Genomic DNA, 7,876 nt, shown 5'->3' on the forward strand with positions numbered 1-7,876 from the left:
TTTTTTGAGCTACTTGATAATTTGCGGAAAAATAAAAATTTTCTTGAATAAGGAATAAACCCTCACACTTTGATTTGAAATAGACTGTTCACCAAAAAATAATTGAAATAAAAAGATCGCGAATAAAGTTTGCTAAAAATACTTGTTTAATCATCGTAAACCATAACATGAGATCAGAATAATAAAAATTGTCGTGCGCAAAATCTTAAAAACATGGGGGGTCCTCGGGTTTAGCCTCCCACTCAGTCCAAGACAGCTCACTGGTCTCCACCCCTCGTCTCCTCAAAGTCATCCCCACCTGCACCGACCAAGTCTAGTGAGTCTAAAAACTCAATATGCATAAACTGTAAATAACAAGTAGTACGTAATAAATCACATGCATCTTTAAAATAGGACGTACATACTTAAAACTTGAACACGCATGTAAAATCTTGAACTTACATACATAACATAGACGTGCCATAACGTGAAACTTTTCTGAAACATGCTTGCAACATACATACTTGAACATACATGAACTTCATCATTTTGCGTAGAGATATGCTTCAAAGCAAGTGACCCATATATAAATATGCATGATCATACTAAACCACAGTACTGGGCTGGCAGGGAAAGTCCACTACCACATACATGAGAACCACGTTCATGCTTTAACGGGTGGATTGGTCCCTGGTCATGCTTTACCGCTTTCCAATCCTGATCTAAACCCGGTCATGCTTTACCGGGTGGAGAGGTCCTCGTCCACGTTCACCGACTTCCAAACCCATTCATAATTTGGTCACAAAACATTTAGCATACCTCAAAAACTTAAAAATGTTTTCTTTATGGACGTCGAACATACTTACATGGCGTTGAGGGATTCGTTGGATCTCTCTTGGGGCCACTGCTGCACATACTAACATGAGTTCAAACCCTTAATTTCATAGCTTAGGCGTAGGTACTCGTGCTTACCGAAGTAACTAAATAGCTTATGACATTCTAGATTACTCAGGACTTGATCTCGTTTAACCATCGCACTAAACCAAGACACCGAACCCCAAAACAATCAACATATTTTTCCCAAAAAAAAAGTATACGGACCCCGTGCCCAGGTCCGGCTATTGGTCCGTGTAGGCTTTGAAAAACTATACCCGAAAAGAATTAAGGACACGGACCCCGTGTCAGGGTCCGTCTAAGGGTGCGTGTAGGCTCTGTATGCTGACACTTTGAAAGAAACAAGGGCACGGGCCCCGTGTAAAGGTCCGGCCCCGAGTTCGTGTACCTGTGAAAGAAGCGAACCAAAGAGAATTCCTATGCTTATGACTTAGTCTCCCTAACTCGATCATTCCGACCTTGAATCGACACCTCCAGACCCATCCTAGGATACTATAGCACTGATTCAAGCCTATACAAATGCCCCAAAACAACTACGCATCACAAGCAACGCAACAAATCCGTGAACACGACACTTGGCACCAAAATCAATCCTACGACTTCTAATTCAACCAATTGCCTAACGACCCTAATCGAAACACCAACAATCACCCCAACATCATTCTCAATATACCAAAACGTAGCAGCGATCACCCGTCGATCCCCAACGAAGCCTGCAACAATAAAACTTCAAGAACACATCAAGAACGCCTTTTCAGAAAAATGCAATTTCAGCAGTCTCACAAAAACGATCATAACTCACTCATTTTTTATCCAAATATTTCGAATTTACTCTCAAATCGAAGGTATCGAAAATTTCTACGTTATATATATAAAATGTTTTTTCCAGAAAACAGACCGAGAAATCGCAGTAATTAAAATGACAGCAAATTCGAGTTTTGAGATCCAAAAAAAGTTTCAAAAGTGATCCAACCATATTTGCTCAAACTTCTACATAACATACACATGGTTTTCATACAATAAACATCAAAATTATTACTATGACAAGATCGATGCAGAAACGAAAGAATATACATGCCTTTTGATATTAAAATTACCGAACCGACGATACCGAAGCGGGAACGATGCGAGGGTTGATCCGGGACAAACGTGGAATGATTTTCCTTGAAGAAAAGTAACAAACTCGCTGGAAAATATTCAGAGGATGGGGGTGGCTGCACTCTTGTTCTAAGAACCCTAATTTCTCCAATAAAAATCTGAAAATGAAATGTGTATGTGTGTGTTGTGTGTTTAAGTGTGTGTTGTGTGTTTAAGTGTGAATGTGTGTGTGTGTTAGTGGGTGTGTGCGTGATTTTAGTGTTAATTAAGGACTAATATTACTTACTTAATAATTAGCAAACAATTAAAATTTTAACTCACTTTTAACTTAGTAAAATACCGTAATTTAAAATAAAATGCACACTTGTTAAACTTCAAGAGTTTTAAAATCCTAAAATCACTAAATAAATAAATTTGGATTTAAAATGCTAAAACTAAATAAATCATTTGAAATGTCCCATTCTTAACTTAAAATAAATTGCCTCATTTTAAAATCGTTACAAATCGTCGCTGGTCTCTTTTCTTCGATCCCGCATCGAATAATCATCTGAAACATGAAACTCAAGTAACATTTTAACGTGCATCATAAAAACATAAATAATTTAAAATAATGAAATTTCATAAATCATGAATCTCAAAAATCATTTTAAATTTGATTAAATAATTTAGCAATTAAATAAATGTATGGGTTTTATGTGTACTGAATTTGGGCTCTACAACAAAAGCCACCGCAGTTTGGAGCACCAAAATCTGAAGAGAGGCCACTATACAAAGAATGCAATCGCTTACACTATGGCAAGTGCATGTCGGGAACATATATGTACTTCATATGCAAGGAAGAAGGGCATAAATCTAATTATTGCCCGAAGAAGAAAACACCAACTGCAGGGTAGAGCTTATGTTATTCATGCTGAGGAAACTGAGGAGGATCCATAAACGACTATAGTCACTAGTAACCTAGTTATTTAATGTTTTTATGTTGCTTTTATAGCATGAAATGTTAAATGGTTATGAGAATCGATTTGGGATGATAAATAACCTAGAAGAAATTAGGTTGCATGCTCTACAATAGATGGATTTAAGGGATGACATTAGAAATTATGGAAATTGAGCATGAAATATGATCCTTAATAATGCAAAGGAGATAATTAAATCCAAATAACAACTTTAAGGCTTAAAATTGAGAAATAATCGAGAATAAGGGCATGCATGGAATTTTCGAAATTTATGGGTACCAAAATGCAAAAATCCAAAACTTAAGGTGTAACGTTCGAAAAATCAGTCTACGTAAACCACATGCATACAAAATTATTTTAATTTCTTAATTGTTTTTAAATGCTTGCATGATATTTATTATAAGATTAAATGATTATATGACATGATTACATGAAATTAAGGATTTTACACGAATATTCGATAATAGGCAGGGAAAAGGAGATCGAGGACGAGCAAGACAAGAATATTATTTTTCGTTAAATAATGGCAAGGCTTCGTAATATGATTAAAAATGATTTCATTTTTCTAAAAATATTGGAGTTCGGATTTATTTCACGAGTCGAGCTCGATTTTTCACTAGAAGCCGGTTTTGGGCAAACAAGAAGTTTTAAAAGATCAAAAATATTATTTTTGGGAAACTTATTTTACAAACTTTTATTATTTAATTAATTAAGTTTTATTGGGCCCAATTTTATTAATTTACATAGGACCAATTACCCTTAAGCATGCAAGCCCAAAACCAAAGCCCATTAGAATATTAATTATTTATAAATAATGGTATTAGGTCTTCAAACCCTCAAAAATCATACCCATCAGCCGTGAAACACACACCTCACAAAATTCAGAATTTTCGAAATTTAAGAGAGGAGAAAAGCTTGTGTTCTTCGTCGTCCGGTCGTACAACATCGTACCCTCGCCGAAGATCATATATTCGAGCGTTATATATGCAAAGGCGCGTTTTCTAAATCCTTTCAACCATCATAAAAATCATAATATGTGTGTTTTAATTGATTATGCACGAGAAATACATGGGTTCGATAATTTTTACGGTAAAACGTTTATTTGTAAAAACGCGACGATTTTACTTTTGATTGAAAAGCGTTTTTGATACCAACGGACACGCTGCCAAATCTTGATCAAATATGAATGAGTTAGGGACAATACATGATAAAATGAAAGAAAAAAACAAAGCTGGAACCGTGGGATTTTAACAAGAAAAAGGACCGAGAAGTTGCATGGCTTGTGTGTCTTCAAGTTTCGGCTACTGTTGAATGGGGTTATGGGGCTCGACCAGGTATGGAGGTTAAGTTTTAGGGGTCATGCTTAGGTCCTAGGTAGAGTCCTAGGAGGGCTAGGGCTCGTGGTTCAGGCTGGGGAAGAGTCCACGAAAGCTAGAGCTCTCCCCCAAGCCTTCTCGCGAACGGTTTCTGTACCAGGGGGCTGCGGCTTGGTAGGGGCTGGGATAGGTGGTCTGGGTGATGACATGGGATGGTCCAGAGAGGGGTATGAAGGGTCAGGGCTCGTGGTGGCTCGAGCAAGAGTCCACGCGCACCAACTCACGCGCACGCGCAAGAAGCTAGGGGGCGCGCAGGTTTCTTTCCTGATTCAGGTGCTTCGTGAGCGGGGTCCTGGGCTTGGGTTTGTCTGGTCATGGTCCAGGGTCGGTGAGGGTCCGAGGTGATCGCTGGTTAAGTGGCTAGAGGAGTCCTAGGGTGGCTGAGAGTCTTGTAGCGTGAGTGGCACCATGCGTGGAGCTTCTGTTTACTTCAGGTGGTTGTGCGTGAGTTCAAGTGGCTGGGCTGGTCTGGGTTGGGTATGGACGTGGTCCAAGGATTGTCAGGGTCAGGTGGCTTGGTGGTGGCTTGGCCGGAGGTGTCCTAGTGTCACTAGGAGTCTATAGGCGTGAATTCAAGACCATGTTGTTAGAGTAGATGTCCTGCAAGCCAACGGTTGGCTAAGGAATTTATTGACTCAAGTGTAATAAATAATCTTTATTTTAATATAATTTAATTTTTTATGGTCTTGTTATACTTTATCTGTATACCCATGCAAACAGCATAGATAAAGTCCTTGATTATTCTTTAATACAAATGAATCAGTAATTCGATGTTGAAACTCATTTGTAAACACTACATATTCTAAATTCATTCCTAGTCGATTCAGCCGCCTAAAATAGGGATAAAGGTCGCTTGAGCTCGAGACTAGCATCTGTGATATTGTGTACTGCGTTTCTTGGTAAGGGCATGGAGATGTCCAAACATGCAGATGGGTAGCATGGAGATGTCCAAACATGCAGATGGGTAGTCATATGATGATTATACCGAACAACCCTCCCTCGAACTTTCCTAGTGGTTATCATTCATCGAGAGGATAAGTCCGAGGTTATGATTGTACACCATTAGTCCTTACGACCCGGGACAGCACTGAGGCTCTATATGCTAGGGCTGTGCTTTGACTCGTTTACCGGCTCCAGGAGAGTCATCAGGTGGCGAGGTTGGGTACAATTGCGACACATATAGGAGCCAGTGATTTGTAGTCGGGGATTCACCGCTCACCTACGGGTGTGGATATCATATGTGATCTGATGTAATAATAGTGCATGGAATTTCTGGCCAGAGTATGAGATGAACGTTGGAGAATGAGTTCTCCAATAGTACACGCGATGCCACTATTATATGTGTCGCATAGTTATCGAATTATTATGCAACCCTCGATGAACCAATGGTTGCAGATTCGATCGGGATATATGAGATGAAGGGACCGTACTGTACGTTAATCATAATTGACTGGTTCTTACAGGCACTATCAGTGATACCTAGGGGATCATGGGGCGATGCTACTAGATGCTTATACCATGATCCGATGGGTGCAATCGAAAATGAGTTCTGACATTCTTAATCAAGGTGTTGATGAAAAGAATGGGGCTAACTAGGGTAAGACCGAATAAGAATAAATATTATTCTGAATCACAAAGAGTTGTTAACCCACGGCTAGTTGTATCCACGAACTATTGAGGGTCACACAAGCACTGGATCGTTTGTTACCGTTGAGAGAATAAATTCAAGGAGTTGAGTTTATATTATGATATAGTAAATTCAAGGAGTTGAATTTATGATAATTAAATTTTGAAAAAAATAAATTCAAGGAGTTGAATTTATGAGATAGTAAATTCAAGAAGTTGAATTTATGAATTTATATAATTTTGGAGAATAAATTTAAGGAGTTGAATTTATAAAATTTGAGAGTTTAATTTATTAAAATCAAAAGTTGAGTTTATTAAATATTAAATTTTGGAGGTGATAAAATTCAAGGAGTTGAATTTATAATTTAAATAATAAATTCAAATGTTGAATTTATAAATGATTTAATTTATTAAGCTCAAAAGTTGATTTTGTTAAATTTTATGTTTAAATTAGTGGAAAATATGTTTAATAAGCTTGTAGGAGTACAATTCCAACATACTTAATAATTAAAGTTTAATGGACTTTGATTAAATTAATTAAACTAGTTGGACTAGCTTAAATAATTAATCAAGCCCATTAATATTAATTATATGTATTAGGTCATGGGTTAATTATAAATAGTTGTTGAGAAGCCATAACCCTAGCCACCACTAATTGAGAAATTCGGAAATCCCCCTTCCCAAAACCTAAAAATTTCGGCCACCTTCTTCAAGGAAAAATGTTGAGCCATCTCTCAAACCTTGATCTCCAACACAAAACTTCTCCCAATTTTCTAGTGCAAATTGGAAGAGGAATAGATCATCCCGTCGTGGACCTGATTAGAAGAAAAGAAATGAGTCTCTTTAAAGAAAGTTCGTAGGGATTCATCAAGAGCTAGATCCGTCTTACCGGATCTGTTAGTGCCAAGTGATTTATTCACCAAAGGTATAAATTTCTTATGCCCTCTGAATGTTGATTCAATAAACCATACGAGTGCCCAAACATAAATATATATTTTGATTGTCAAAAGAAATAAAAAATTTTAAAACTTCTGCTGCGTTTGGGCATAAGAAAACCGAGATCCGACAGTGGTATCAGAGCCAAGGTTTTTCTAAATCGTATGGTTTGATATTGAATAATTTATTTCTAATCACACAAGAAAATTTTTCAGAAAATTATAGCACCATTAAAATTATTTTTTTCAGAAACAAAAAAAAATATTTTTCACATCTGTCCGGAACTGTTCCGGGCAGACCACGCGCTAAAATGCGCAGCGTGCGGAACGTCTGCACGCTGTGCGCCACCCTGCGCGGCGTGCTGTGCGACGCAGCGTGCGGAGCGTCCGCACGCTGCGCGCGGCGCCGCGCGCACATGGAGGCTGCCACTGCCCGAAACGTTCGGGCAGCGAGCGGGCAGCGAGGGCGGCTGCCTGGGATTGTCTCGGGTAGCGTGCTGAATGGTGGGCTTGAATTGTTTGGGCCTAGGGTGCAATTTTCTGATTTTTCAAATTTTTGGGTAAAAGTGATATTTTTGAAATTTGGTTCAATTTTTCTTTTTGATAATTTATTTTTAGAAAATTAATAATTTCTTGTAAAATAAATAATTAGAATGTGATTTTAATTATTTATGGTAAAATGAGTTTTACCGGAAATCAATTATTATTTATTTAATTGAAAATTAAATAAAGGAGTTTATTTAATTTATTAAATTCTTTAATAATTGTGGTGGTTACTAATGAAATTATTAGATATTTGATTTATCAATTAATTAAATTTGTTTAATTAAATTGATGTTAGTATTTGATATTAAATGCATGAATGATGATCGAGAGCCTTGGCCTATGTGTTAGGTGTGTGTTAGGATATTTTACTATTTTTATTCACTTTGTTAATATTTGATATTATTAAATTGGGCTTGGTTTATGGCCCGTTCCCACCCCCATGAGATGTATCCCTTATGTGCAATGG

This window comes from Primulina tabacum, chromosome 9, assembly GCF_025594145.1.
Source record: "Primulina tabacum isolate GXHZ01 chromosome 9, ASM2559414v2, whole genome shotgun sequence".
Lineage (NCBI taxonomy): Eukaryota > Viridiplantae > Streptophyta > Magnoliopsida > Lamiales > Gesneriaceae > Primulina > Primulina tabacum.